The sequence below is a fragment of the Mus musculus genome, chromosome 15 (assembly GCF_000001635.26).
Source record: "Mus musculus strain C57BL/6J chromosome 15, GRCm38.p6 C57BL/6J".
In the NCBI taxonomy this organism is placed as follows: domain Eukaryota; kingdom Metazoa; phylum Chordata; class Mammalia; order Rodentia; family Muridae; genus Mus; species Mus musculus.
Genome location: NC_000081.6, coordinates 6294294 through 6319793, shown reverse-complemented (window position 1 = coordinate 6319793; position 25500 = coordinate 6294294). Strand labels below are relative to the sequence as shown.

At 39.7% G+C, this 25500-nt stretch overlaps 1 protein-coding gene and 1 long non-coding RNA gene across 4 annotated transcripts in view; one reads left to right on the top strand and one right to left on the bottom strand.

Moving 5' to 3' along the window:
• Nucleotides 1-20006, bottom strand: part of Dab2 (disabled 2, mitogen-responsive phosphoprotein) — a 140928-nt gene extending 120922 nt beyond the window's left edge. Inside the window, exon 1 of one of the 2 annotated variants that reach the window (XM_011245324.1) lies at nt 19895-20006. The gene's annotated coding sequence lies outside the window, so the exon portion shown is untranslated. The remainder of the gene's footprint in view (nt 1-19894) is intronic. The other variant, NM_001008702.2, reaches the window with a different exon arrangement.
• Gm16311 (predicted gene 16311) lies at nt 9864-16549 on the top strand. Of its 2 annotated transcripts, none has more exons than NR_168062.1 (3): nt 9864-10098; nt 15152-15335; nt 16336-16549. It is a non-coding gene; the product is annotated as a predicted gene 16311 (long non-coding RNA). The 2 variants fall into 2 exon arrangements; NR_168061.1 differs by having other exon boundaries at nt 16251-16549.
• Nucleotides 20007-25500: the final 5494 nt, after the last annotated feature.

Here is a 25500-nt window from a genome sequence, read left to right as displayed (position 1 = left end):
GCCTCCCAAGTGCTAGGATTAAAGGTGTGCAGTAATATGCCCAGATTAGAGGAGGTTCTTGCTGATGGAAATAAAATAAAAATAATGAGCCAGGGCAGCAATTCTCAACCTGTAGCTTATGACCTCTTTGGGGGGAGGGTGGTGTCATATATCAGATATCCTGCATATCAGACATTTACATTATGAGTCATAACAGTAATAATAAAGTTACAGTTATGAAGTAGTAATGAAATAATTTTATGGCTGGGGTGTCGTCACAGCACGAGGAACTGTATTAAAGGGCTGAAGCACAAGGAAGGTTGTTAGTCACTGATTTAGGGTTTTAAGAGAGAATACGAAAGGGTTCCCATGTGTGCTGACTTTGCCGATGTTAGAGAGGTTACTATGTTGAAATATTTGGCCTATTTAACCATTTTACTAGGGTGTCCGGGTGACTCCCACGATAGCTGGGAACAGAATACAGCTTTCATCTCTTAATTCCTTCTCAATGAAATTAAAAATAAAATTAAGCAAAAGGGAGATTTTTTTGACACAGAGCTTGCCTTGTTCTGAGAAATAGATTTGTTTCTTAGGTTAATGGATTTTTCCTGGTTTTAGAATTTTCCTACAACAAATCTCTGGCTTCAAACCTCTTCTATTTTTCAATCAATAAGTGTTTGCTTCCACAATGCAATTTCAAATCCCACATCAGTATGCTAGGATTTTTTCTTTCCTTGCTTTCTTTTTTTTTTTTTTTAAGATTTATTTATTTATTTATTTATTTATTTATTTATTTATTATATGTAAGTACACTGTAGCTGTTTTCAGACACTCCGGAAGAGGGAGTCAGATCTTGTTACAGATGGTTGTGAGCCACCATGTGGTTGCTGGGATTTGAACTCCTGACCTTTGGAAGAGCAGTCGGGTGCTCTTACCCATTGAGCCATCTCACCAGCCCTTTCCTTGCTTTCTTTTAAACATTTTTAAACTGCGATCTATTAAGTACATTCAGAAAGGATCATTACACTAGTGACTGACCAAGTGACTACATTCTTCCACACTCAGACGGATCAAGAAACCCAAACCCAGAACGCCATGACTTTTCCTTACTACGATATCTATTTTAACTCCATGTATTTATTTTGTGGTACTCATTTAGTTTTCATACTTATGTACTCGATCTCAAAAACACAGCATTACCCATCCTATTGTTTGAGCAATGAGAAGGGATCCACTGTGTAGATGCTCACTTTGGTCTGGCTTCTTTCATTCACTATTTTTATTGGGAGTCCTCCTGCTTTTGGCTATAACCTCTTTAATGGCTTTGTTCTATCCTATCTCAGTGTCTAAAGACATCAGCCTTACTTTTGTTGTTGATAGCAGGGCTGTCTGAACACTGCCCTCTTAGGATACGCCTGCTGTGAGTGTTCTTAGTTTTCTCTCCTTGGGCACATCTCTCAGGCACATAGCTGTGGTGTGAGTACTGAGTCTTGGGTCACATTCAGCCCTCAGCCTCACTCTGAAGCTGCACTCACTGTCACCACAGTGGTCATCTAGCCTTCCCGACTACCTAGAGTATGCAAAGATTTCATATCCCATTCCCCAAGCACCGTACACACTCCCATGTCCTGACACTGCATTACTCCTATTTATTTATTTATTTATTTATTTATTTATTTATTTATAGATTTGCTAATCTATGCATCCCTTCACTGTGGGTTTTCCTTTCCTTTCCTTTCCTTTCCCCTCTCCTCCCCTCCCCTCCTCTCCCCTTCCCTTTTCTTTCCTTTCCTTTTCTTTCTTCTATCCTCCTTCCCCTCCCTCCCTCCTTCGCCTCCCTCCCTCCCTCCTTCTCTCCCCTCTCTTTCTTTCTTTCTTTCTTTCTTTCTTTCTTTCTATTTTTGAGACAGGGTTTCTCTTTGTAGCCCTGGCAGCCCTGAAACCTGAGCTTGAGACCAGACTGGCCTCAAACTCACAGAGATCCACCTGCCTCTGCCTCTTGAGTGTTGGGATTAAAGACATGTGTCACCACCACCTGGTTTAAGTTGCATTTCATAGATTATTAAAGAGGTTGGGAATTTTCCTGTTTCTTGGTTACTTACTTAAATGTTTTTGTGTATATATGATATACCCTTTCAAGACTCTTAATATTTTTCTATAGGAAATTCTTTTAGGAATTTGTAGGGATTCTTTATTGGTTTTCAAACCTAGTGCTTTTGTTGCACAAATAGATTATATTACAATCTAAATAAACATGTACATATGTTATACCTAATAAATATATCTACATGCTTTTTTTTCTTTATTAAGGTTTGAGAAAGGGAGGGTGAGACTATATGATCAGTGTCATGACTGACAGAGATTTAGAGGATAAAGAATGCTATGAAAATATGGCTTAATTGTTAAGAGTGTTTGCCCAGCATGCATGAATCCCCAGCACACCATAAATTGAGTATGCTAGCACACTGATAGCCCTCTCTTTCAGGTGGTAGACATCACTGGGGAATTAGAAATTCAGACTCATCATAAACTACAAAATGAGCTCAAGTCCAGTCAGGAGTCCATGAAACCTTGTCTAGAAAGACAAAGTTGCTATTTATGGCAGGACTGTTTCAACACGTCTCACCTTCTTTTAGTGCCAAACTGTCTGCTTCAGATCATAGGAAGAATATTGTGCCTCAGAAGGATAAAAGAGGATTCTAGACCCAGGAGGGCCTTAAGGGAAACTATTTACTATCAAAAACCCAGATTTTAATTTAAATATGTGGTTCATAGGTGGACCATGTAGAGTCAAAAAGACTACTGGTCAGCCACAGATCCTAGGTCTCCCTCCGCCATTTCCTTGTTATGTTAGAGTTAGGGTTAGGGTTAGGGTTAGGGTTAGGGTTAGGGTTAGGGTTAGGGTTAGGGTTAAGGTTAAGGTTAGGGATGCAATTCCTGTTAGCCTTGGCCTCTCTGTTGCAATTAGCTCTCTAGTACCCACTTTTAACATTAACAATAACACAACAGACAGAGCTTCAAGGAGACAACAGAAAACTTGGGTGTCCTGGTTCCTCTTTAAACAGGCGCTACTTGGGGAGGAACACTTCTCATCATTTCCCATGGATCACTGGCCTCTCCAGCTTTCATGATCAGGCTTCCTGCCTGTATGGATGGAAATCTTAAATCTAGAAACTTGTTCTGCTGCTCTGCTCTGCAATCCATCCTGTGTAAATGTCTCCCCTTCTTCACTGATACATTTATTCCAGCTTTCCGAGTCTCTTTTTGTTAGTGAACTTTTGGTGGGATGCAAACTCTAATGGCTGCTTCTGCTGCTCAGTTCCACATTCAACGTTGAGCATCAAAGGAAAGTAGTATGGGGCAAAGCAGGATGCAGAGGTCATTTCCTTGTATTCTTTGCTGCTGCCATTCTGCCTTCATGAATGTGTGGATGAAGCTTTTGCTATAAATCATTATAAACTATATTTCATGTGATTTTTGAAAGGGAAAGTAATAAAATAGATTTTAAATTCAATTTCTCACTAGAGAAAGAAAATGATCTGGCAAGAAATAAGTAAAAGCTAGAAGAGTTCTTGACCAAATAGCAAAGCTGTGCCATTTTGAAAAGAAATTTTGCTACTGGGATGCACAAAAAGCCATAAAATGGCTGTTCTCAACGTGTGCTCTGAGACCACTGGGAGCTTTAGGATTGCCTAGATGGCTGGCCTTTGGACTGGTGTCTTGCAATTTTACAACTTAAATATAACCACATTATGTTTGCTTCATAGTTGAAGATGAATTGGCTTGTAGCCTTCATTAATGTCTTATTAAAATCAGCATGTCTCAACAATTTTGGTTAAAGTGTGTGGCCAAGGTTGGGTTGACCTATACTGATGTGATCTGTGGGTCAGAAATATAAAAAAAATTTTTTACTAGAATATTCTATATAAAACATTTTAAATAAAAAGTTAATTCTCACTATACAAGACATATGCACAAAGCTTATACTATCTAATACTTAAAAAAAAGATAAAAAATGAATGAATGAATGAATGAATGAATGAATGACTAAACAAACAAATCATTTTGACAAAAACATCATTTTGACCTTAAGTACTTACAGCACAAAATATTGAGTCTGGGAGCTCTGAAAGTTTAACCTTGAAATGATCCCATCTTTCAGTTACCGTGAAGGAAGTGGTGATGTCTAATGTGGTAATCTGCTAAGTCTGAATAAAGAGAATAAAATTGGAAAGGAACAGATGCAAATATGGGGAGGGAGGGAGAGAAGGAGGGAAGGAGGGAGAGAGGAGGGAGAGGAGGGAGAGAGAGGAGAGAAAGAAGAAGAAAGAGAGGAAGGGAAGGATGAGGGTGAAGAGAGGAGAGAAATGAAGAGAAGACTACCTTGACTGTTGTGAATTTATTGTGCCTGGGCTCCTCTACAGGTTGGTCTCATAGCTTGGGCTCTAGATGGTAGTCTATTCTTCCAGGCCATTTCTCTGTGGCCCTCTCTTTGGTCAGTGAGAGCAGCAGTTTTTATCTGGTAGGGAATGTAGAGTAGCTAATAAGAAGATGTGATCTTTGGTTAGACTCATCCCCACTTCATGAATGCACAGTTTTTAGTATCCATAACTAAAGAGGAATATGAAATACTTGGAGTAGATTCAGCTCAGTAGCAAGAAAATGAAGTACATGGTTGAAAACAATTCAAATTTGATTTAAAGTTATCCTGTGGAGGGAAGACAGACTGTAATCATGAATTACTACAATTCTCTGTTGATGTTTGAAAGAGGAATAATATCAGCAGTGAAGGTTGCAACCCAGCATTTAACACAGAAGTGCAGGCATGTAACAAATATTTATGAACTGAAATGTAATGTGGTTTTGGCATTTTTAGCTTCATAGTACTTCAATTCAATAGGAAATTTCAGAGCCCACCACACTATGTAACTGAAAGTTTCATTTCTAAAATGGTGATTTGTGATGGGGGGGAGAAAATGTATAGAACTAAATTACAAATTGAATGTATTAAGCAAAAGTATTTGAAATGCATAGCAAAGTTTTAAAAGTTTATAATGACTATAAATCAGTTTGAAAAAGGTAAGAATCCTTTCCCATAGGCAAAGTACCCCAATGAAAACTTCTCAAGAAAGCCCTCCCTTAATTGACCAATCAAATATGATTATTTTGTTTTGACATTACTTTTTACGTTGGGTGATTATTTAAAACTGGTAGAAGCATAAACCGGTACAGCCTTTTGTAGGGTAAATGTTCAGTACCCAAACCAAACCAAACCAAACCAAACCAAACCAAACCAAGCCAAGCCAAGCCAAGCCAAGCCAAGCCAAGCCAAACCTAACCAAGCCAATCAACCAATCAATCAATCAATCAATCAAACAAACAAACAAACAAACAACATTGGAATTGGATTTTTAAATTTTCTTCTGTAGCCAATGTGAAAGTGACACATGCACACATCTCTGTGTGGAATGATGTCACAGCACCATCAGACAGCTGCTCATCAGTTCAAGGGCTCAGCAGATGCTTAGTGACGCATCTAACCAGCAATTGTGCTGATAGCAGGGAGACCTTAGGAGGGTTTGGAAGGTTAACTTTATTGTTTTAATTTTATATTCTCTCTTCTTTTTGAGACATGGTTTTATTGTGAAGTTTTGGAACTCATTTTGTAGACTAGAATGGCCTTGAACTCCCAGAAATTCACCTGCTTCTGCAGGCCATTTGCAGCTCAATTTTACATGCCTTTGCATGTTTCAGCTTTACATGTTTGTTACTCAGAAAAATTTCTGAGAGCTACAGTGTTGTTTGAAGTTCTTTGTTGGGTCGGAGTGCCATACCTGATGATTCACACAGACTCAGTTATCTGAGGATAAAAGAATTTGCAGTGCAAACTAAAAGCAAAATCCTCTAATCCTTCACAAATGTGAAAGTCGACCATAAATAGTGCTGGCATCAGAAAGGTCTGTGAAGACTCTAATCGATAAGATAATAAATTTTTACTTCCACGGGTGACTTTTACACATAACTAGGTGTCCCAAAGTTTAGGTTAAATATTAACTACTCTCACAGTTACATCAAAATTCCTCACATGGGGAGTCCCAATATTTCTCTTAACTATATGGAGCTAAGTACTGTCTGTTTCCTTCTAGGAAGGCTTGATGTCAGAAGCATAATAGGCTGCAGAGTAGCAGTCCCAGAGAGAGTGAGCAGAACCCAGGGATCACAAGGCTGCCTAGTCAGTAAGGACTACACAGCTATCATGTAGACCATGACTCAGTCAACCTCTGCAGCTTTAGAGGGATAACTGGTAAAGGGGCAGGATGGATCAAAAGACTCGCCTATACGTGAGGTCTCTTTCCTGTGTCCTTGATTTCTCAGCAGTTGGAAATACTTACCTACAAGACCTCTAAGTTAACATATGAGAAAAGATTAGAAAGAAGAGAAAGAAGAGGAGGAGGAGGAGGAGGAGGAGGAAGGAGGAGAAGAACGAAGGAGCATCTACCCACCCTGTTTAGAGGAATTCTGCACCTTGATTGTCCATTTTCTATCTGGTATGAGCACCAAATAAAACAAACATATACATTGCACAGCTCCAATCCCTGGAAGAACATGTCAATAGAGGTGTCGTGGGAACTACAGATATCAGCAGACATGAATATCAAGTTTCCACTATCTACTTTGATTTATAGTGAAAGTCAGGAGCACTAGACTTCAGGATCTCAGACATTAAGCTTGACATGGTAAGACCAGACAGGGATTTAAGAATGAATTTCATGGCTGGGGATTGAGAAATAGAGTATTATAACATAAACCGATCATGGCATTACACTCATGTGGAAGCAAGGAACATAGTTACAACCATAGCAAACAAGTAGAATAAACTGAACGTCACAGCTGGGATTGTGTCCCAGAATAAAAGAGAGCAAAATGTCAAATATGGCCTCAGGGGAGATTAAACATGAAGATATAGGAAGCATCCTAAATGTGAATAATGTGTGTGCTTGAGGAGGGTATCAGAGTCAGTGAGAGGGAGACATTTGCTACAATGAGGAAAATCTTTGCTGAGTTGTGTACAAGACTCGGTGGTTTGTACATCCTATCTAGCGTTTGCTCCATGAGTTCAAAGACCAACCCTTGATAAAGCTGTTTGTATTTCTACTCTTAAGGGTATGACTCTTCTAGGCTGGAAAGTTGGAGGGCCTCTTGGTACCATTAAAGTTGGGAAATCATACAAAAGAATAAACATGGGGTTGAGAGATGGTTCAGCTATTAAGAACACTTCATTCTCTTGCATAGGACCTGGTTGGTTCCCACAACCCACACAGTGGCTAACAACTGCCTGTATCTCTTAGCCCCAGGTGATTTCACTCCCTTCTTTGGCCTCCCTGGGCTCTTGCACACATGCGGTACACATAAACTCATGTAGACACATACACATAAATAACTAGAAACAGAGAAGTGAGCTCTCAGACATAATTTGCTCTAGGCAATAAAACTAGAGCGCAATTAACATATAAAATAGTTATCCCATGAATCTGTGGATATGTTAATATTGACAGAGAGAAGAGATGGAATGTCTATGAAGCTAAAATAAGATAGGTCATAATCTCACGTATGTGGTCCTGAGTCTGTCACTGACTAAAGTCTTGCATAGCTGTTTTCCTTTCTTGAGAATTGGGGAGACAACTAGAACTTTCTAATATACTGTAAAGTGGTGTTATAAGCATGTGAACAAAACCATGTGCAGAAAAAAATTCACAGAAATTCAGATGCTACTGAGAGCTCAGGGAGCATGTGTGAGTCAGGTCTGTTACAAGTTGCAGGAGCTGTACAGTGGCTTTCCAAAGGCCGATCTATCTTTAAATGCAGCATCCCTGCTCTGTGGCTAAAGCAAGTTTCATTGTGAAGGAAGACGCCTGCACTTGCCTAAGTGATTGCAACTCCACAGTTCCCAGACACATCAGATAAAAATCATTAAACACACATCAATCATGTGGAATAATAGGGACAGCCACAAGAGAGGAAACTTATTGTAGGATCCACGTCTCCGGGCTTTGAAAATAAACTCAGCTCAGCTGCATCATTCGTTTTCCATAATGTGTCCAGCATTGCTTGATTAGTATTCGCATACCAGCAGGAGATTATTATCTTGGAATAAGTAAGACAGTGTTTTGGGAGACGTGGACTTCATTTCATTGTACATGTTCGTAGGCTGGGAAACTTTACAGTGGTGCACTCAACACAAGAACAAAGAGATGTTACAGAGAATGTGTCTTAGTGTATCTTGAGGCTAGAGTGTTCCTAGAAAAGTTCTGTAGATGCGCAGCTGTAGGGAGGAGAGAGTGGTACTTTATTGCTTTTCTGAGGCCACTATTACCAATCCTTCTTCCAAAGAGTCTATTTATAGAACCCATAAGCACAGTAAAGCTTTCACAGAACTATGACTCTTGACCATGGCTGAGAGAGCACACTGGCATGCCTACCATGCTGGTCTTGGCAGCAAATTATATGGAGATACCAATAACCCAATAAACAAAATAAATAACATTTAATCGCAACATTAAAAATATTGATGTAAAAGTCCTATGCTGAATGAAATCTTGCAAGAACGTAGAAGGAATGAATAAATTATAAGTTCAAATAAAGAAAAGAGATGCTCAGAGTACTGTCTTATGCAGTTGAAGTTGGGTTACAAAGAACATCTGTCCATCCTGAAAGAGGTTTAAACCTAAGAAAAGACCATTGGAATTGTTCGAGAAGGCCTGTGAGGTCTCAATGAACAGTAGTGAGGGGATTTCTGGGTGAATATATGCAAGTACAACTCATTTTATTTTTAAAGTGTCAGGCAAGAAAGATTTGTGTCTCTGTGTCTTTGACTCAGGCAAGACTCCTTCCACAGTCCAATTGCAAAACTAGGGAGGAGATGTGGGGCACCTCCCTCCTTCGGCTTTCAAAGCAATTTATGCACAGTTCTTTGAAACCAGCAATGCATTCTCTCTAAGGGACCGAGTGTATACTTAAGTAGACATGAGCTCAAGAGGAAAAATGTTTATTTCAGAAGAAGAACCAGCCCTTAACCACATTTTCCCCAATGTCTGATACAGAGGCTCTGGCCAGGGAATGTGGGTGGAAACATGTTCCTCTTGAGAGGGCACCGTGAGCTCTTCTGGAGGCAGTGACCCTGCCACATATGTGGTTGCTGCTATGCCCCAGTCCATTTCCATAATATATGGGTGGCTCACTGCCATACCCCAGCAAGTCCACTGCCAAGACAGGGAGAGTAGGAAGTCTTTCTCCACGTACTTCCAGCCTAAAACAACTATGGTTTTGCCGGGCATTCATTCTTTTACCTTCTCCCAAAGGACAAGAGAGACTGATAAGGAATCTGGTTAGTGAAAAGATCCATTTCAAGCTGAGGACTGAACAGATAACTCCACTGTCTTTCACATTCTTTCTACGGAATACACAGAGTGAATGGCTGGGCTCTGTTTCCCCTCTATTATATCCAAACATGAGCTACATGGCCTTCCAGGTCAGCTGTTTGTTTGGTTTTGCTTGTTTGTTTGTTTGTTTTTGATCAAAGTTGAACCTGTTTGGAGCTTAGTAATGCAGTGCATAGGTGTTCTCTCAAACTAATATCTTCTCTGAAAATATCCATGGCATTGTGTGTATACCACTTTTTCAGAAGCAGATGAATAAATGGTATCTGCAGCCAGGTCTTCAACCCAGAAGGATCTATGGGACTAACACATGTGATGGAAGCATCCCTCCTGACTGCTTTGAAAACTTGAGGAAACATGTCCCCCCCTCCCCACTCCCCAGGGTGTGTTTATCTTAAATGTCATAGAGCTGTAAGACTCTAGAATCCTCTGAAGTAAGGGGTGGGAGGATTCCTTATCTTCCTCTAGGAAGAGCTGCATTCAATGTTTGGAGTACTTTTATAAGCCAACTTGGAACTCTACCAAGAACTTCCTCGAAGGATGTCGTGGATCACTTTCATACTGAGTGACCATCCTGATACTTGTGACTGGAGTAATGACATACCCAGACACAAGTGAATGTATGGAGGGATTCGCTCCATTTGATTCACTCTGGGGTTTTTGACAAAATGTCTTCATCAGAGTGAGTATTTGATAAAGGTGTGACACATGATGGAATGATGGAATGAATGAATGAATGAATGACCACATTTCATAAATTTAACTTGAACAATGTGTCATGAGGTAAATAGCTCTTTGAAAAATTGAGGGAAATTAAGGTTCTCCCAGCCCAACTGTCCCTCTGAGAGACTTGCCCTCTTAGAAGGAACCCAAAGTGCTACTTTTTAATTAATTAATTAATTAATTAATTTTTAATTGCCCCTTTCAACTTTGCCTTTGACACCATCTCTATCTTTTGTGACTTGGTCAATCTTCAGAACCACTCTCTACCACAAACCCACAGCCACCACACTAGGATGGACACATCACTCAACGCTCACCAGAGAGGCTTCTTCATGAAGTAGATGGAAATTAATACAGATGCTCACAGCTAGAAAATGTGCAGACACTAAGAGGTGTTGGAGCACTCAGTCCTAGATGGTATGTGTTTATCACACTCCTCACCTCAGAGCTCAGGAATCTCCACAGAAGGGGAGGTAGAAAGTCTGGGAGAGCTCAGTGTGGTGGATGACTCTAAGGAAACAGCATCTTTCAGATACAACAGGGCTAGTTCACATATGAACTCACAGAGACTGTGACAGCACACACAAGGAAGATCTGCTCTTGTTCAAAGCAGACAAAGCATATCCCAACACTGAGAAGGGGAAGCAGACATAAAGTCCCACCCCTAACCAAGAAGGCAGTCAAAATTGATGCTTACTGGAAGAGGAGCAGTCAACATCCTACAAAGAAGTGCCACTGGGTCAATCAACCACACTCCAGGCAAGGCCTCATGACCAGACCAATACAGACTCCATGTTTAGTTTTGTTCTGTTTGGTGTGCTTTTTGGTTTGTTTGGGTATTTTTTTTTTTTTTGTCCTTTTGTTTTGTTTTGATTTTCAATGGGGGGTGGTGTTGAGAGAAAGAGGAAAATATGAAGTTGGGAACACTGGTTGGTTGGGGAGTTTGTAGAATAAATTGGGAGAGGAGAAGAGTGTGAGCTGACTTCATAGTACAAAATTTGAAATAAAAATAAATTAATTGAAAAAAAAACTTCAGGGATGACTGATGAGATGGTTCAACAGTTAACATTTACTGACCTTGCAAAGGACATTGTTTCAGGTCCTGGCACCTACATAATGGCACACGATCATCTATAATTCCAGTTCCAGGGGATCTGAGGCTCTCTCCTGGCTTCTTTAAGTACCAAGTGTTCACATGATGCCTATGCACACAAGCCGCCAAAACACTCACACACATTAAATAAAAAATAAATAGATTTTTAAAAATTGAGGTGTGAGTCTATATGATTTTCGGTAGACCGATGCTAAGATGGAATGAGATTGATCACCTGTGGACTTTGCCCTCTTCTTTGTCTCTGGGATTTGAGGAACTTTGTAAGGACCGTTAAATTTCTGATATTTTTTCTCCTTTTGTTTTGTTTCAGTCAAATGCCTAGAATACCACTATGTCTGCAATTCACAGGTTTAGTATGTATTAGTTAGTCAGAGAAACATCCAAGCAAAATGATAATTGTGACATATTACTCAGAATTGATTAAATGCTCAATGCTGTTCCGATTACATTTGTTAAGTCACTTAGTTCCCATATACAAAGATGAGCTATGTATTATTTTCCCCATGCCACAGGAAGCAGTGGCAGGAAGCAGAAAATGGCATCTGTAGAGCGAGATCTGAGATCAGTTTGGGCTTAGGGTGTATGATCAAATATTACATTTATCTTCATATTACTTTAGTTCCTTCAGTAGAGTCTGCAATTTTTCCTTCCCTTTGCCCTACAGAAAATTACAGAAAAGCAATATAAAATCATAATAGACAGTGACTTCCAGGATTTGATTGAAAGGAATAAAACCTGAATATCCCCACCCCAACTCCAGCATCCCTGCCCCCAGCTCAGCTTAGGAAGAGCATCACTGTAGGTGAAGAACAAGCAAGACTCCATCTGCCTGTTCCTCCCAGTCAAAGATAACCTGTCTTACTAGAGGGGCTGCCATTTATGTTGCTCAGCTTCCCACATGACTCTAGGCTATACATACTGAGTCTTTGTCAACTGCAATCAAAAGATCGGAATTTTTTTTTCCTCACCCAATACATGGGTAGACTCAGTATCCAGATTGCTTTATACTGTAAATACTGAGTCAGAGATTGCCTTTATCCCAGTTTTCTGGTAGAGCCAAGATTCCACGCCAGAAAAGACAAGCTGAGCTCCAGAGGCTGCTGCTCCATCACTGTCGTTCTCGACCTCATACTGCGACCCTTTGGTATAGCTCCTTATGCTGTGGCTAACCCCAATCATAGAATCATTCTGTTGCTACTTCACAACTATGGTTTTGCTACTCTTATGAGTTGCAATGTAAATATCTGATATGCAGGTTATCTGATATGGGACCCTAATGTGGGTCACGACCCACAGGTTTAAAATCAATGATCTAGAATTTTGAAAAAAAAATCAGGATATCATTCTGAGAGAACTAGTAATGTCCTCTATGCTCATGCTAGCATAGCATAGCATAGCATAGCATAGCATAGCATAGCATAGCATAGCACAGCACAGCACAGCACAGCACAGCACAGCATAGCATAGCATAGTGGAGAGGACGAGAGCAGAGCAGAGTGGAGCAGAGTGGAGTGGAGACTTGAGATTTTGCCCAAGGAAAGAAGTGAATAAGAACACAGGCTTGATATTCCTAGAACATGGGAAGAAATAGAATTATTGATGGTAAGTTGTTAAGGAGAGCCTGAGAGTTTTAAGAGATCAACAGGACACAATATAAGGCAGGAAGCTTGAGAAGAGGGTGGGGCATGGAAAGAGGAAAATAGTGAGAGTCCTTGTGAGGTCAGAATATACCTCCTATCCTATTTTCAAAGCATAACCTCATCAACAAACCCAGTATTTCACATCAGACTGTGAAATACTCCTTGCTATAGGGTACTGCCAGAAAACAAACAAACAAACAAAAAACAACTAAAACAACCAAAATGTCTAGAATACACATCTCTGTCAAGTACAAAACATTTTGGAACAGCCCCCCCCCTCAAAAAAAAAGCCTTGATAAATACAAAGGGATTGAGATCATGTGCAGTGTGGAATTAGAAACAAACAAGGAAGAATCAAAGTTCATATGGGAATTAAATAACAGTTCTAGGCCAGCAATAGATGAAGAACGAGAATCACCAGAGAGCGTACGATGTATTTCATGGTGACTGAGGATGAAGGAACAACATCAAGATGTGTGGGCTCCTGGAGAAGCTTCTGGCCATAGACAACCACAGTTATTCAGTTATTTAATTCTCATTCTCTCCCTCTCTGTCTCTCTCTGTCTCTCTGTCTCTCTGTCTCTCTGTCTGTCTCTCTGTCTCTCTCTCTCTCTGAGGCATGGTTTCTCTGTGTAGCCCTGGCTGTGCTGAAACTCACTCTGTAAACCAGGCTGCACCACCCCTCCCAGCTACAACTACATTTAAAAAGGTAAAGACTTCTACTTAACAATTGAAATTTCTGCCTTGGCACCTGAAAATAAAAGGAAAAAAATATGAAAATGCAAAGCAAAACAGAAATAGTAAAGACTGTAGGAAAAAAAGTTAAGAAACAAAGGTTTTCTAAAGAGATAATTAAAGAACCCCAATTTTTTAAGGGTCAGCAAAACTGATGAGTCTTTCCCTATAGAAACAAACAAACCCAAGACAGACTAAAAATTCTAAACCTCTACAGTTCAAGAACAAAGTGATGGGGGCACATTGAATTTACAGTCTTGCAAACTAAGAGGTAAGAGGAACTTCAAGGGCTGGAAGTAGAGCTGGCTGACAGATCTTGAGTGTAATTGCAAGGCAGTGAATTCAATGTACAACACCTCAAAAGGGAAAACATGGTAGTGTATGACTGTAATTCCAACTCTGTCAACCCAGGCTCGGGTAGGAGACTCTTGAGGTCAAGGACAGCCTGTGCTATATAGCTGAGACTCTAAGACACAGACTTAGCTATAAAGAGACTTCCCCAGCCTCGTGGGAGCTTCTATGAGAAACACAGTTGATTTTATACATAATGACAAAAGAGCTAAAGTTTTCCCTTTCCCTAGTATTTGGAGCAAATCAAAGATTTGTGTTCTTTTCATCCATGAAATGCTGTATTGGAAGTTCTAGACCAAGCACGTAGGCAATGAAATGAAAACAACTGCCATCTAAATGCAAAAGGTTGAGGACCTCTCTCTTCAGATTACGTGTTCCTGTATCGAGGTAATCAGTTTGTTAGTACTCATAATCAAGTTTGGCAAGGTTAAATTTTACTTCCAATATACAGTTTAAAAATAAACTGCATTTCTAGAGGCTTAAAATGAACAATGCAAAAATGAATATTAAAAGCAAAAATTTCTTTACCATTTCATCACAAAGGATAAAATAGGCATAAAGGAACAGATTCAGTGTGGTCCCTGTAAAATTTCTAGGCAGGTTCTACAAAGAAATGACAAAGCAGTCATAAAATTTTTATTGAAGTGCAAAGAAATGAGACAGGCCACTTAATCTTTAAAAAGAATGAAGCTCTTGAACTTTTACTATGTCTCAGTTTGGAATCCTTACAGTTAGAGCAAGTGTAAACTCAACACTAGTGTACAAACGGTCAAATGGGGAAGAATAGAGATTCCAGAAATCAACCTTCACATTTGCAGCCAGTCTGTCTTTGACAAGGACCCAAGACAGCTCACTGGAGGAAATAAGAATACTTTTCAGCAATACGTGTTAGAAAATGGGATATACATTTATAGAAGAATGAAACTAGACTCCCACAACATCTGCAAAATATTAAGATGAGACAATGACATACATGAGCTTAAGTTACAAAATTCTCAGGAGAAAACATACACATAATTATTCAACTAGAACAAATATATTTTAATAGTGATGTGACTTAGAACAGGTGATAATACACTAAGAAGCCCTCATTTGCTGTTGCTTTTTTATAGAATACTTCCTTAGTGTGTATGAAGACTAGCTAAAGTGCCCCCCCCTTTTTTTTTGTCTAGACAACCTACCTCTATGGAAATACCTTTTCAAGATACAAACAAATGAGGAGTGATGTGTAAAGATGGCTGACTTGAAGGACCATTTATGAATGGAAACCATCTTATACTTTCAAGAGGAAGAGGCTTGACATTCATGGTGCAGTCACTTATAGAATGACTGCTTTCCTACTTCTGCAGGGATGAAGTAAGTCTATACATACTGACATGGACATCTGTTCATGATATGTGAAGACAAATGAAGACATTTCATATGTTTTATACCTATAATGTCAAGGCTATGCCCTAGACTTGGCCCATGTGCATCCAGTGATTGTTCAGCTTCACACAGTAATGGAATAACAAACAGAAATGTGGTTTAAACACAGAATATACTCAGAAAATACGCACGTCAGTTTCTAGTGGTTATCCATAGAGAACAGATAGGTAGAAGAAAGAAATGAAAGAGGGGCATAGTTTACCTTTTACTCTCTGTTTTTTAATATTTGAACTTAACATGGTTTCATGAACCATATTTGAACTTAACATGATGTCATATGTTCATATTTTCATAATAAGGAAGATATGCCTTAGATTACTCTAAATAAGGAAGAAACTACATTTGATAAATACCGCATTTTAGAAGTAGTTTTGTTTCCCCTTTTGACATACTCAAAAAGTAGTCACTTCCTTAAACCTAGTTTTTCTCTGTATAGATTTCCTTCTTTCTAGATAAGTAGAATTGACTCAGACTAGATTAAACTTCTTATATTTGAAAGCCCCACACCCACCCACCCATTGTGAAGTGCCCTGTTTTCTGTCGTTTCACCAGGATAACATCTCATTTTGTTCACCCTTTTGTACTCATTTTTCATTATTGTCGTGGTTGGACTGACTCTGTTTAAGATTACATGCAAAGATGTGCCAAATGGCATGACCCGTTATTAAGAATCTAGAATGTTCCAAGTTTTGAGCCTTGCACCAAGTGTTTTCGGTATCACTTACTGTTAGATGTGTATGCTTGTCAAAAGCAATTACCCCTGATTCAGCAAAATTCAATGCTTTCTAACGAATGATCGGGAGGGTAAACAACTCATTTTCATGGAGGGGTTGATATTTTCAGGCCTGCCTCAAAGGAAAGTTTCTAAGAGGCCAGGAAAGAATTCAGGAGAAAGGAAACAGCAGGAAGACCCTGTATTTCTCTGCAGATCAGCAGGACTGCTTGCCAACACCAACATCGCAATGTTTCAGAGCCCAATTTTCCATATTTTGAAACGGCTTGCAGCGATTCCACGGAGCGAGTCAATCTGCCATCAACGGGGGCTTTTCTGTTTGTGGCTAAACTTTCTATTCTGTGGCACCTCAGCTAAATGGTGAAGGTTTAACTTTTTGAAAATAAATAAAAAATGATGGTGACTCATACGGAGGCAGTGGTTGCATCCAAATTGCCTGGGATGCCTAAGATGCAGATTTCCCAGACTAATCATAGAGTTACCCCAGTGTCCGAGGTGGGGCCTAAGAATCTGCATTTCAGGTGAGTTCCCAGGTAAGCCCGTGGCTGCTATTCTAGGGCCCATGTTTTGAGAAGCTCTGTGCTGGAGGCTTAGGCTACTGGAACCTTCAGTGAGTAACTAGCCACGCCAACCTGCCTCTCAAATACAGAGATTGTGCACACCAATGTCAGTGGCATGGTCTCTGAGCCTGATTAACCTACAAAGAGAAGTACACAGTACATGCAAATACTGACTGCTCAATGTCTGAAAATGGCAACCACCAGTTCAGACCATCTTTAATATATATGTTCCTTATTCCCCTCAAAACCAATCTTGATTTTGTTTTCTAAGACCACTGAATTAACTGGAACTCACAGGCCCTCCAGGGTTAAAAAGAGCCACAAACTCTAGGTTCCCTGATCCAACATTCTGAAGACTGGCTTTTAACATGTTCTGTAGAGTTGTCAGTGACACACAGAGAATATGGATTAGACACAGGCACTTCGGAATTGTTTCACTCCTGCTTAAACCAAGTAGGTATTGTTTTAGTCATCAAAGCAAAGTTTAGTCGGTTCTGTTTATAGTTCAACAAAATCACTGTATTTCAGATAGGTCTCTTCTGGCTTGGCAACTGGGCTGGTTAATTAATAATACTTGTATTAATCAAACATGAAAGCTGTTATTCTTACAGTGTACACTGAAACTATGCCAGGCAAAGTGGAAATGTTCAACTTCCAACTTATTCAGCAATTCTAGTGCCAGACATGGTGTTAATTGTTTTATGCATAGTTATGTGTTTTCTTTTTATTATGTTATATTGAAATGGGCAGAGCTTTAATTTTCGCACCAGCTGAGTCAAGTTGGTTTTCAACTAAATCATACGTGCCAGCAGTGTTTTCCAGAAAGCTGAGGTTTGCCTTATGAGAAGCCAAAGGCAACTCCAATCGTTACTGAAAATGTCACATATGTGGAAGGAGGCAGCTTTGCCTGTATACACACTTAGGTTACAAGAGCGATAATAATTCATCTTAATTGTGAAGTTGAGAGAATGTAAAATTAGAGTGCAACATTCATTCAATAAAGACATTTATTTTCTATTTTTTCTACGGATGTCTTTGTAGCATTCAGGTGGTGTTTGGATCATTTAAGTCATTTTGTGAAAGCACAGTTTTTGTGACCACTTCTATATTAATATATATGAAGAATAAAGAAGTTGTTTCTTTAGGACATGAGTCAGATTATTTAATGAGTATTTATGAGAGTGGGGAGGGAGCGGTGGAGGGAGGGAAGGAGAGGGGGAGCAAGTGTACCGGGAAGCTCTTACTTTAAAAGAATAATGGGAAGAACACCTTCCTAGATGGAAGTGGGTGGTTTGTGTCCCAGCTTTCATCTTTCTTAGCTACACAGCATTAACCAGTGCATCAGCCTTTCTAAGCCCAAACAACAATTATCTACAAAACAGAGCCCACATGCCTTTCAGAGCCCATGGAGTTTTCTTTAAATAGAACCAATCTATATAAAGCGCTGGTTTATAAGAGCTCAAGGAATATGTGTATTTGTGACCCATTTTGGGTATCAGGATTCCACGCCAAAGGTCGGTGAAGCCACAAAACATTTTTCTTTTGCTTTCGATATCTCCAGAGTCTTGCATAATCCTTGGCACAGAGTAGGCAATAAATATGCATGTATTAAATGAATGGATTATCATCCATAGTAGCCAACCACACATACAATAAGACAGTCTTTATCCAGATTTGAAAATGCACAACTGGTTCTTCCTGCAGACTGATCTCATTTGTTTGAATATGAACGAAACAAGAGGATCAGGTAGAGATCATTCGCCATCCTGGGAACTCACCTGAAATGCAGATTCTCAGGCCCCACCTCGGACACTGGGGTAACTCTATGATTAGTCTGGGAAATCTGCATCTTAGGCATCCCAGGCAATTTGGATGCAACCACTGCCTCCGTATGAGTCACCATCATTTTTTATTTATTTTCAAAAAGTTAAACCTTCACCATTTTGCAAAGAGAGAAGTTAAATACAGATTTCACTGAGGGATTTTGCAGAGATGGAGATACACAAACCTGGAGGGCAAGATGCTGAGGTATTATAAGGCACCCAGATAGATCAGGAACTCCTTGAGAGCAATGGGTCGTTCAGGTTAAAGCTATGAACCAGACAGAACCTAATGCTAAAGGTTTACGGGTAGCCTGGTAAGAAGCAGGCATTCCCTAACATTTACATAAGTCTGAGTATTTACATACTCTATGCCTTACAAGTGCTGGGATTAAAAGTGTGAGTCATACTGCTGGGCTTCATATTCTCATTAGAATATACACAGACACTGAGCATGGTGGTGTACTTGTGTAGGAAAAACCAATATGGGGCTCAGAATGAGATACCGTTTCAGCAACAACAAAAGAATCTGAGCAGAAGTTAATGGCAACCATACAAAGCAGTTATAGATGTGCTTGTGAGCTAGAGGAAGCCAGATCTCTAAGTTTGAGGCAGCCTACAGAGCTAGCCTATAGAGCTAGTTCTAGGACAGCCAAAGGCACACAGGAAATCCTGTCTTGATGGCCTCCCTAATAAAAGAATAGAAAACTAATTTAAATTTGATTTGGAGATAGATATTATGGATTACCATAGAAATAGTACTTTTATTAACAATCATAGGTGGGACGCATACTTCTAGCTGAGGGAATTCTCAGTTATAAGCCAATATTTTCAAGGGAATTAATGACGTGTATAACATAGTCTGTGAGGGCAGAGACCTTAATGCCCACATAGAGTTTATAACACTGAACATGATGCTTGTCATGTTGTAGGAACTCCATTATAAATGAATGATTAAATGCATCCAACACACTGGTCTTGATGATACTTGTGTTTACAGAGTGGTGGCCAGTGAGGAGTGTTTTTATATGACAAATGCTGTAGGGAGCACCCCCGGCTGAACACTATTGGGAGTACTCCTGGCTGAAGCTGCAGATGCTATCCATCTGGCTCTAGATCCATGTTCATTTGAGGCCTACTCTCTGAGATCTACTCCAACACAGGGACTGAGCATCATATGTCCACTGTGGGTGAAGGTACAGACCAATTTCTGGGAGAAATCAGACTTTCCAAAAGGACCAAGAAGTTTCTCCTGAGCTAGCCAAGGTTTCTTGGAATTCTGCTCCCATTGAAGACTCTTCTACCCAGTCCCTCCCTTCCCGTTCTTTTTCCATGGCACTAGATGCTCATCACCATATTAAGGAATTTTCTTACCTTGACTTTTCTCTCTTCAACAAATCTCTTGCAAGCTTGATTCTATCTCTGTGCTGGCTAATAAGAGCTCTGCCACATGAAAATGCACAGCAGATAAGCCAAAGAGAATCACGGGAGATCTGCCTTGTGCAAGGTTTAAATTTAAGCTGTGTTAACCCAACCGTGAAAACTATTTTCTAAGAATGAGTAAGACATCTTCATCACATCAGCAAAATTACCATGAGTCTCACTCAAGAGTTCTTCATGCCAGACTTAGGCCTTAGAAATATCCTCTCCTATTCCTGTTATCAGAAGAAAAATCACACAAAAGATTCAAAATGAACAAGCTGTGGGAATAATTTTACTTTGGGAGGAAAAAGAAAACTTTAGCATCTGACAATTTCATACTAAAAGTCCATTCACAGACTTTCTTAAATGTCAGACGTGTCAACCTTTTACCTCCATTAAAACAGAATCCTGCCTCATCTAGAGATCCAGGCATGTAAACCAAAGCTTATTCTGCAATGAGGCTTACCATGCTCACTTGGAGTGATCTGTGGCACAGTGAACTATACATGACTAATATATCATTAACATGTTGGTCATTTGGAATCTGAATGTCTACCTGATTTTATCATTGAATCCCACACACCCAATCTCCCATGTACCAAAGATTGCTGGGTGCATACAGGGTCTTGTGATTCAAACAAAATAGTTAAAGAATAACATTTCTTCAGGCTGAGTTTAAGCTGGGTGTTCTATATTTATTTGTGGATGCATATATAGAAAGCTGAACTACCAAGATTAAAGAAAGAAAAAGAAATGGAGTCAAATGGAGTTTTTAGTATTTAGGTCATGACGTTTTCAGGAGACACAGTTGGTTAATAAAAATGAACAACTGAAATGCAAAAGATGATATTTGTTCTGGACTTGAAAATGATTCTTTCCAGCAAGCAAGGGAAGGTCATTACCTCAAAGGCCTGTCTTGCCAGGTCCAAGTTGTTCCCAGGGCCTCTCGGCAGCCAGCAAGTACAATCATGAACTGGAATAACATTTACTGGAAAGGGATAGGAAGGTGTCCTGTTGGATGGCGTTGAGATGATTCACAGCAACCATTTACCACATTCTCACAGAATTTTATACTATTCTTTGCCTTAAAAATATGCATGGATTTTTACATAGCAGGCAGAAGAAGACAAAGAAGGGGCAGTGGACGGTCTCAGTACCAATCATGTATACTTTGTGATTGTGTTTTCATTGTTAATATTTAAAATGAAGTCCAAAAGACAGGAGGACACAAAAGCATCAAATGTGAAACGTGAGGGTAGTTCTTATCCAGCGAATTTATACATGTTGATAATAAAAGGTGACTGTGGGAGGAGGGATGTAGCTCAGTTCACAAGATGCTTGTAGTGTGCAGTCCTGGTTCATTCTCAAGGACCACAGAAACCAGTCACGATGGTGTGTTCCTGTAATCCCGGCACTCAACCAGGAGGATCAGAAGTTTAAGGCTGTCCTCAACTACAGAGCAAGGTTAGCAGAGCCTGGGCTACATGATTTCTTGTCGAAAACAAGCAAAGATGTGAGCTTTTTTGTGTATGTGTTGGCACATGTGCCTATGTGTGTACATTAGTGTGTGTGCACATGCTTGTGAGTGTGTGTGTGTGTGTGTGTGTGTGTGTGCAAGAGAGAGAAACAGACACGGAGAGATGGAGAAAAGAGGGAGGGAGAAGGGGAGGGGGGAAAGGGGGAGGGGGAGAGAAAGCGAGAGCAAGAGCTCCTGGCAGGCTTTGTCCTTGGTTTAGTTCTATGCGGCTCCAGTTTCAGGTGTTAGGAACTCTGCACACTTTTCCCGTTTATTTTGCTCTGAAATTCTGATTTTGACATATGACGATTCAGGTTCAGGTGCTAACAAGCCAGGTCTTGTCAGTAGCCAGGATTACAGGAATTCTATCCAATTACTGAAGAGGAAAGTCTATCCAATTACTGCACTTCGGTTATTCCATAAGGAAATGATAGTCATTCCTACCCTTGTACTTGTCCCTGTTCCCTATCTCTGGCAGCCTTCATCTCCTTCACATCTCTGTCTCAGTAGTAATTCCGTATGCCAGTGCTTCTGAAAAGATGCTTAACACTGTTACTGTACATGCCATATAATAATCCTGACATTTTATTTTATATTCAATCTTTTAAGAATTTAAGATCTTATTTTAAAAATCACATCCTCATGGATACACATACATGTATAGGTGATAAAAGCCATGAACATAAAGCAGGTCTCTCTCAAGTTCCTATGTACTTTCAGGGACATCAAAATCATGGCTGTGGCAGAGCAATGGAAAACTCATCAAATAAAAACAAGAACAAATCCCACCACCTCCACTGCCACGGAATAAAATCCTCCACAGGCCCAGCTTAGGAGTGGTAGGAAGTGATGGATATCTATATTTTAAATCATGTCTGAGAACACACGTCACACATTAGTTCTGTATTGTGCTCTCTGTTTAATAAGAATATGAATTTTACATCCCTTTCCCTTATTAGTTTACCCCACCATACAAATGATTTCATTTGCACAGTTTCTTGAGCTCATGCTGTCCTCATGCTGAAGATCCTCCTGCCTCAGTCTCCAGAGTGTCAGGGTTAGTGTGAGTCACCATATATAGCAATGTTGTCTCTTTTGGAAAGAGGTGCTGGGGCTTGAACTTCAGGGTCTACTGCACTCCAAGCATGTATGTGTCATACTCCTGAGCTACACTCTGAGCACATAAAAAGCAATTTATTTTTTAAAATTCTCTTTGTTATTACACTTCTCTCTCTCTCTCTCTCTCTCTCTCTGTGTGTGTGTGTGTGTGTGTGTGTGTGAGAGAGAGAGAGAGAGAGAGAGAGACAGAGAGAGAGAGAGAGAGTAACGTGGCACATATATGACTGTTGGAGAACAACTTTCAGGAATGTTGAGTCCCGTTTTCCATAGTGGGTTTTGCAGACTGATGTCAGATCACATGAGTTGTGTGACAAGCACGTTGACCCTCTGAACCATCTTGCCAGCCCATAGAAATATATTTTTAAGACCATGTACAATATTTGCTATGTGTACCTGAGTGCACACACCTTAGCTTCCCTGGGGGTTCTGTGACACTTCTTTTCCTGACTGCCTTTTTATAGGCTTGGTCACAGCCTATATCATAGTCTGCTCTATAGCAAGTGTCTGGACTCACTTCTGTGCTAAGAAAGCAGTTACTTATCTTCTTGTTGCTGTTGCTTTCAATAGCCACTATAGTTGGCTTCATATATATATATGCCAACTATATATGTATATATACATATGTATACATATGTACATATGTATATATACTATGTGTATATATATGTATATATATTCATATGTATGTGTGTATGTATGTATGTATGTATGTATGTATGTATGTATAATAACTGCCTCTTCTACCTATAAGCTATGTGATGATGATACAACTGCTGGACTATATCCTTATCTCCATAATCAGAGCCAGACACTCTGGTTTTTAATAAAATACTTTAGCAAAGTTTATAGTATTATCTCCAACTATGATTCTATGCTTTTAGAAAGCAATAATTTCCTATGTTTGCACCAGGTTGGGTTGTCCAATTGTCCCACTACAGCTGTTTTGGCTCAGATGATTTCCCAATCTGTCGGTTGGCCATCTGTCTGGGAGATGTGTATCTCACAGTGTCTGGGAAGTTATTTGAAGAATACACAAACAGAAGAGGGAAAGGTGGAGCCGTGCAAGAAGTCAAATGAAGAAGTCAAATGCAAATTAGGAAGTAGTGGTGGGTGGTACATACCCACAGTACTAAATCTAAGAGATAAACCTTTTTAAGATTCAAAAAAACTCTTGAGTGTTACAAACAAAGCATGGGGGTAGTGGTTGTAAGATGAATGCTTTGGGAAGCTAGATTATTTACAGACATACTCAAATCTAAATACCAAAAAGCAAAGTTTATATATAACCAAAGGGTTGCTAGATATCATTTGTACTTTGAAGTGGGTTAGGTTTCCAAGAAGGTACCAGAAAAAGAAATTCTAAGGTGGGGGAGGGGCCACTAGCAATCTCTAATTCTCACTCTATACGATTCCAACTATTGGTTGCTACCATACCATACCTGCACAGGGAATTTCCACCTGGGTTCTCAGCTCATAGAGACCTAGAGCAAGTCTGTTTAATGCATTCAATGCAATAGATGGTTTGATCCATGAGGGTAGGTTTGCTGTATTTCCAGTATCTAGGAAATGCAGTGGGCCTGGGAAGTATTAAGATGGTTTGATCAAGTTGTAGCTGTAACTTGTCTAGCTGTCTCCTCCTCATTTCTGCCATATCTACTTTGGCTCATGACTACCTTTTGGTCTAACTATCTCAACTTTTATTCCAGCTTTCTAGAAAATTACCAGTTATCTATGAGTAGATTACTGTTGCTCTCAATGTTAGTCAGAAAACTTGCTTTTTGTAGTGGACAGCAGAAACTTCTAACTGGTCAAAGTACTGAGAAGGAGTAATTGTTGCCTGTTCATCCCTAAGTGTGACATTTGTAACATTCCCTACATGGTTCAGGAAGCACAGTGGAAAAGTGGAAAGAAAGAATGTAAGAGCAGGAGGATGGGGAAGAGTGCTATGAATTGCTATCTTCTAGACATGAAATGGTCCATTGAATTCATGGGCTTAGAACATCTGTGACTGTCTATGCTAGTCTTACACAAGGTCAAGCTAGTCAACATTACAGTATAGAAGAGGAATGAGTTCATAGGCTCCATCCTTAGGTAAGGAGCTGCTGGCAGTTGATAATGCTGGGTGAAGGGAGGTCATATTTCTTTACAGGTATGTCTGTTGGTTAGGTGGCTCATGCTTCCTTTGTTCATGAAGGCAGTACTGACTAGATTCAGTAAGCTATAAAAAAGGAGAGTGCATGAAGAAGATGCAAGTGTGTGAAGATGCATTTTATGGGTCCAGAGGGAGTGTAAAGAGGAGTTTGGAGTGGATATCATCAAGATACATTGAACACATGTACAAAATTATATATATATACATGTGTGTGTGTGTATGTGCGCGCGCCAAGGGCCTCTGAGAAAAGGGTGTCTGGAAGTGGTGAAAGAAACAACTCAAAATCAAATCATGAGTTGCAAGCTGACAGTCTGTGTTCTGCTCCAGACAGCTTTCCAGATAGCTCTCTGAACAGTTCTCCAAGCAGTTCTTTCTGGGTAGCTTATCTCTTGCAGACTAAAAGTACAGACTTTTATTCACATATCAATTCAGTAATTTCCACAGGTTTTCTTTTGATCATTCCATGAATCAGCATCTTGTTACCCCAGCCCCTGATTTTTAAAAAAGAACAGCAAGCACATTCTTTTTCCCTTTTTTCCTTGATATTACAAATGAATTCAGAGACCTGCCTGCCTTTATATGCACAGACAATAAGCTATCTCTTAAATATCTTTATCTCCTTCCTTAATATCTTTCTGACAAGCTGGCTCATAGTACAGCTGTCTATGTCCTTTTAGGTCAGTGAAGCCCCTCATATAATTCATATTGCATCCTTATATTTTGCATAGTTGAAAATTATATAGTTTTGAACTCATGTTTTCATTGTTCTTT